Source organism: Homalodisca vitripennis, chromosome 8 (assembly GCF_021130785.1).
Source record: "Homalodisca vitripennis isolate AUS2020 chromosome 8, UT_GWSS_2.1, whole genome shotgun sequence".
Taxonomy (NCBI): domain Eukaryota; kingdom Metazoa; phylum Arthropoda; class Insecta; order Hemiptera; family Cicadellidae; genus Homalodisca; species Homalodisca vitripennis.
In genome coordinates this window covers 12,414,314-12,420,934 of record NC_060214.1, presented here as the reverse complement: position 1 = coordinate 12,420,934, position 6,621 = coordinate 12,414,314, and positions in this window count along the sequence as shown.

Below are 6,621 nucleotides of genomic sequence, written 5' to 3'. Positions count from 1 at the left end.
AGTTGTTCACACTGTGTGTGAAGCACTAGACTGATTTAACATAATTCAGTGCCAAAGGATCTGGTTACTTGGGCATTTTTATTAATTTAATTCTTTGTTAAATATTTAAATTACCAACAAATGCCTCGCAGGAACCAAAATTAGTAATGAAATCTTGTTCTGTTTGCTTGATGTCACAAAATTAACTTTCCCTGTACAAAAATAATTGACAACATTTTTCGTGGTAATAGAGAATCAGCAGTAAACACAGTAAAAAACAACTAAACACGATAAATCTATTGCTTACTGAAAATAAGTATCACATTTGTCAAATTCTCTTCATCCTAATTCCAATGACTAGGTTAAAAAACAGCAAATTCCAGTCAATTTTTCATGTAATTACAATATTTTTATGATTATGTAGTAGATAACAAGCTCAATTGTTCCTTTCACATTGATAAACTATGTTCGAAATTAAGGATTCTGGTATTTTTTGCAATCTAAAGGGTTATCACCTATTCTTGTAATTTAAATTTAACGGCTTTAAAGTCACTTTATTTTGTTTTGATTCCACGAACGACATCCTCATATGGGAGTGGAAGTGTATGTGTCAACATCTCTAATGTAAATTATGAACAGAATTTTATCCCTTATAAAAAAAAGCCATAAGAATTGTAGTTTTGTTAAATCTTAATCACGATGCACATTGTTAAAAATCACTTCACTAAATTGGGGAAAAATAACGTTTACAGTCTCTATATACATAAAAACGATTTGTATGTGAAAAATATTATTTGCACATTACGCTAAATCCCCCCCCCCCCCCCCCCCCCCCCCCCCCCCCTATTTTTACAAACATATGCTAAAACAACAAGAATTAAACACACTAACAGAACAAATCACACATTATTTAAACATTAATAAATAAATTTTTTTAAAGAAGCCAATTTAATATAGTAATTACAGTTTTTAACCTCCACCCAACATCGATAAAAAATGAAATAAATTATACGAAGTTCAAAAAAATCTTTTTTGAGGCTCTGCCCTTGAACAATTTTAATGAATTACCTGCGGTCAAAAACAAACTCATAATTTTTTGTACTTACCTTTTTTTTGTAAAAAATGTACAAAATAAACAAACGAATGTGTGGAAGAATGAAATTCAGAATCCTCGCCGATTAGAATTTTCTGACTTGTTGGTAGTGTGCAAGGACTTCAAGATTAACTATTTCCTGATTTCGTCCATTTTTTTACCACGTATAATGGAATTTTTTTGTACACCCTGACAGGATTGATGCATAGTCTCCCAATTCTCTCTTAAAAGAAAAAGTTGAAATGAGCTGATCATCACAATGTTCAACGATTGGTTATAAGCACTATTCACAACTAATGAATTTTAACTACAACTACCCTTATGAACGTATATTTGAATTGCCAAGCAAATCAACAAAACCGTGTCTAAATATACTTAAATAAAAATCCCTTACTTTTGCATCTGTTTGGAATAAAGAATTAATAGATGTTTAATGGTAATACACTATGAAAGATGCGGCTGTATAGGCTCGGGGTGGATGAAAACGGGGTGATCCAAAACCTTGCAACGAGGACTACTACCAAGAACGATTGGAGTGTCCGCAGAATGACAGCGTTCGCTCCTTATACCCAGTACTTCATGACAAGCCGGCATTCTACGACCCCGCCACTGGAGTATCAACTGCGTACGGTGTCAAAGACAGACATTCCCAGTCGACACCTGTTCGTAGAGCCCCGTGTGAGCACACTCCCAGTAGTATTTCATCCCAATTTTTTTTTGGTGAATCATTTTTTTAAATATCTTTGAAGTTTTTCTAACTATCAAAATTATGACCCCAAAAAATAACATTTTTTTTAAAAAATTTACTCCACCTTTGATTGCCTGACCCAATTTACATTGTATCGTCATGAGAAACAAAATCGTCATCGAACCCCAAAAATTTGTTTAGTAATTTCTTTTTTTTCCTTTTGTTATAAACAAGTTATTTAAAGGTTTTCGAGGAGCTATTAACGGGGTAAAATTTTAAAATTTAAAAACTGTAAATTTTTTTTTCAAAATTACAAGATTGGGGTGCCAAGGATATACCAATAGACTTCAAAATTTGAGATGAAAAAAAATGCGCCAAATAGTGGGGGTCCCAAATCCAAAGGAAAGTCTCAAATATCGTTAAATCCCATTGTTCTCTTAAACAAAAGCAAAAAATTGCACTTACCCAAAAAATACCTTTGCAACCCCAAAAGGTGACAGGATATTGGGGAGGGGTAAGGGTAGGGTAGAGCCCCTCCTTTTTGGATCCATGAGAAGGTTTTTGGACATTAATTGTTATTTCCCTTGGAAAAAGGGGGGAACCCAGCTCTGAACCACCTCTCCGTCAAAGCAGACGGGGGGTGCACCCTTATGTCTGGGCTACAACAGTCCTTAACATTTGGGGGACCCCACCAATACATCCTCATCCCCGGAAAAACCCTATCGATCTTCCTTTTCACCGCAAAATCTCATACTTGCTTTCAGTGATGGGGCTGTCCTGGACACCAAAAGGGTTTTTCCCAATTTAAGTGAACATGGGTTTTAAAACTGTAGTTGTAACAACCATACTTATATAACAAAAATTTATTCAATTATTTTTTGCGGCCATGTATTAGTAATTCTGTAAAAAAAAAAAAAGAGCAAAGCACAAAGAAAAAATTTGTTCCCCTATGAAAAATTTTTAAATCAATGTTATATTTTAATCACTTAAAATTTGTCAGTTTTGGAGTGGAAATTACAATTATTTTGTTTCCGATTACTATAAATGTAATAAAATAATGGAGAAATTTTGACTTCTCAAACATTATGGCTGTAATTGTCATTGTGCTTTTTATTGTTTGGTAAGAGCCTTTTTCAAATGTTTGTTTTTCCACCCCTGGTGGCCGCCTCTCTGCATGACAAGGCGTTGTGTTTGCCCTCCGCAAACTCTAGAGCAGCCCGCGGGGACCTGGGATCCCAACAAGCATTTTGACTCGGGATTTCCATGTAACGTCCTGTACAACTCCAGGATCGTTAGCTCTAAAGGAATTTATAAATTTGCTGTAAAGGACAAAAATATACATTTTGCCTGCAGAAGTGAAAAAACATCGAGTTGTTTAGAAGATCATATAAGATCGCATTGGTGTAAATGGGGGCCAAAATGCCTCTTTTAAGCTTATATTTAAAGGGGAATACCAAACAAATTGTTTCTCTATTTCATCTGTATTTATGAATTACTTAACATGTTCAAAAAAATGGCTTATTTCCAGATCTTTTTTTGCTGCCAATTTTTCTATAAAAGGGCAAAATAAGTAATCAATTTTTTAAAAATCTTAATTTGAACAAAAATAGTAAAAAAGGCCCCCCAAATTATACAAAATTTATTTTTTTTTTTTTTCTCCCCGGTACCCCAATGGCACCAAAAAAATTTCTTTTATTTTAAAAATTTAACAATCGGGCGCCCACGGGATACACGATAGTATGGGTATTTATTTTAAGAGAATCAAATTTAACAAAAAAGGGAAAAACAATAAAAATGCAATAAGGAAATCCCTTTAAATGCACAATGTGTTTACAAAACACAGTGTGTACCTGAGGGGTACACGTCATCGTGAACGGTTAAAGAGTTATAATACAAAAGCATAAAAAAATGGTTTTGGTTTTCTTTTTATTTTTTTTTCTAGTTTGGCTGCTTTTTTTTTTGCAAGTACATATCATATTTATACAAATGGTCATTTTTTAAAATCAAAGATCTAACAACCTACCAAAAAAAATGTAATATTTGAAGTGGAGTTTATGTAAAAAAAACTTAAATCAATCAAACCCCGGGAAATTTTGGGCCCCCACTTGATTTCCCTTTCCCTTTTTTTCCATTTTTTTTTAAATAATAGTTTGCCTTTAATTTCCCGCATTTTTAAAAACCCTTAAAGGGGGGCTAAACCTACAATAACTTTACCATGGGGTTTTTGGCAACCCATTTCAGATGGATCCAATCGCCGGGGGGTTTTGAAAAAAAAATCCCCAAAAACCCCCCCCAAAAACGGGATTTAACCCCTACTCCCGCCCTCTCCAAAATTATCTTCTCACCGTGGCAGAACCAATTTTTTGGGTTTTGGGCTGTAACCCCTTTTGCTTTTTTGAAGGAGAAAATTGATGTTTGATGGTCATCTTTATTTTAAAAAGGTTTTTGGGTTTTTTTGAAAAAATTTTCTAAGCTCAAAATAATTAAAGACTTTGTGGTTTTTTAGATTTTCCTTTTACCCAAAAAAGAATCGGGGTCAAAGGGGGCTCCCCTGACCCCAAATTTAAAATCTAATTTAATTTTTCTCCATCCAAAAAAAAAAAAATACCCCCCCCCATTCAAGAGCCTCTTGGGAACGAAACGTTATGTTTCTTTTTAGATTTTTACAATTTTTTTGTTTTAACCAATTTTTGTAAGACAAATTTTCTTTAAATAAAAACCAAAAAATATTTCTTTTTAACTACAAAATTTGCAAGACCCCCACAATTTTTTTATTAACCCTTTTACCTTTTTGGGAAAAAAATGGTGATTTTTAGGGGATTTTTTTAAAAATTTCAGAACTTTTTGCCCGCAAACTTTAATGTCCTGAAAAGCCTTTTAAACATAGAAAATTTGGGGGGACTGAAAAAAGGAAAAGTCACAATGACAAATCTCGATCGTTTTAATTTCACCCTTTTAGCAAGAAAAAATTTTAAATTTCTAAAAAAATGACACTAATTCCTATTTTTTTAACAAATGTTTGAAACATGCCCTTTTTAAAATTTTTATTTTAAAAGGGCCCCATTTTTATCCACCAAAACAAAAATTAAAAAACGATGGGAAAAAAAACCCTTTTTCCCCCCCATAATTAAAAAATTGGGAAAAAAAACCCGCTTTAAATCAAGTTTTTTGCTCAGGGGGTTTTTTGTTTCGAAAATACGGGTTTTTTTAACACATTCAAAAATTTATATCTAACTTTTGTTTTCCATCGTACACCCCCCCAAAATTTTTTCCCCAAAAAACACTTAATTTTTTGCTACAAATTTGTAAAAAATTCCAAATTTTGGAAAATTTTCCAGAAAATTTTTTTTCCCCAATTTTTTTGTGGTAAAACTCGGACGTTAATTTAAATCCCTTGTTAGCTTTTAAATAAAAAGACAACCTTTGTTTTTTGGGGTTTTCTAAACTTGGAAAAAGAATCTTTTAGGAAAAACTCACAATTGCAATTAAGATTAAAAAAAGGGGAAAAATTTCTCAAAGTTTAATTTGTTTTTGTTTACCCCTTTTTTGTTAAAACACTACTAACCTTTCCCCCTTTAAAGAGCGAAAAGAACAAATTTGGGAAAATTTTAAACAATAAGGGTCCCAAACCCCGTTTTTTTTTCATAAAACAATAAAATTTTTTCCCAAAATTCAATTTGAAAAGGAAATACCAAAATTTCCCTTTCCGGAAACAGTTATAGGGATTTCACTTTTTTTCCGGGTTTCGTCATCCCCCTTTTTTATTTTTTCCCCAAAACGAAACACGTGGTTTCCTTTTTTTTTAAAGGGGCTTTTTACCCCCGCAACTGGGGGGATTTTTTTCTGGGAAAACCTTTTGGGCGTAAACATAAATTCGCTAACGTAAACTCGCCGAATTAAAACAAAAAAGATTTAAAATCCGCTTTTTCACATCACGATAGCAATGATTGGGCCCCCCCGGGCCCCCCCCAGTGATGATAACGCCGGGAAAAACGCTTTCCCCGGACGAAATTAATTCAGTATATCCCAATCAAGCACGTTTCCTCCCCCCCGCCAGCGCTTTGCGCTCTTCTTTTTTAGAAAAAAAAATTTAAATCAGAGTTCCAAAAATTTTAAACCCGATCACCAGTGCCCCGATCACTAATGGTAATTCTAAAAAATATGACCGTCGGGGGTTGCCGCCCCTTTAAAACCCCCCCCAAGAAAATTCAGTCATTCCTTTTTTTAATTGACTATTGGAACATTTTTTTGTAATATGAAAAAATCGAGGTTACCCAACATTCTTAAATTCCCCAAAATTTTTTTATGTTTATAATATTTCGTTCATTCCAAAAACTCAATTGAAAAACAGGCATGTTTTGGGGAAAAAGCAATTTTAACGAGTAAATTGAAATTAGGGTTTAAAAATTTTGGGGAAAATATCTTTTTTTACAGAATGCACTTAATTTTTTCACTTTTTAAAAAATTTAAGTGTTTTTTGTTTTTTTAAAAGGTTAAGTTACGTATAGTATTTATTATATTTTTTATACGTTTTTTCCCTTTTTTTAAATTTTCCTGACCTTGGTTACCGAAAAAAATTTTTTTAATACAATTTTTATATTATTTAATTCACAAATATTGCTTTTTTTTCTTTAAAAAATTTATTTTAAAAAAAAAGTACATTAAGAAATTTTAAATTTAAAATTTAAATATTTATTGTAAAACCTTCAACCAAAATTTTTTTTAGTACAATTTTGGTTGGTAATTACTAAATTTCAAAATTTAAAAACATGTTTTTAACAAAAAAAATTTTTGGGGTTTTTTTTAAATTTTTACGTTAGTGGTACCCAAATTTAACAAGTTACTTTTTTAAAATTTTGTT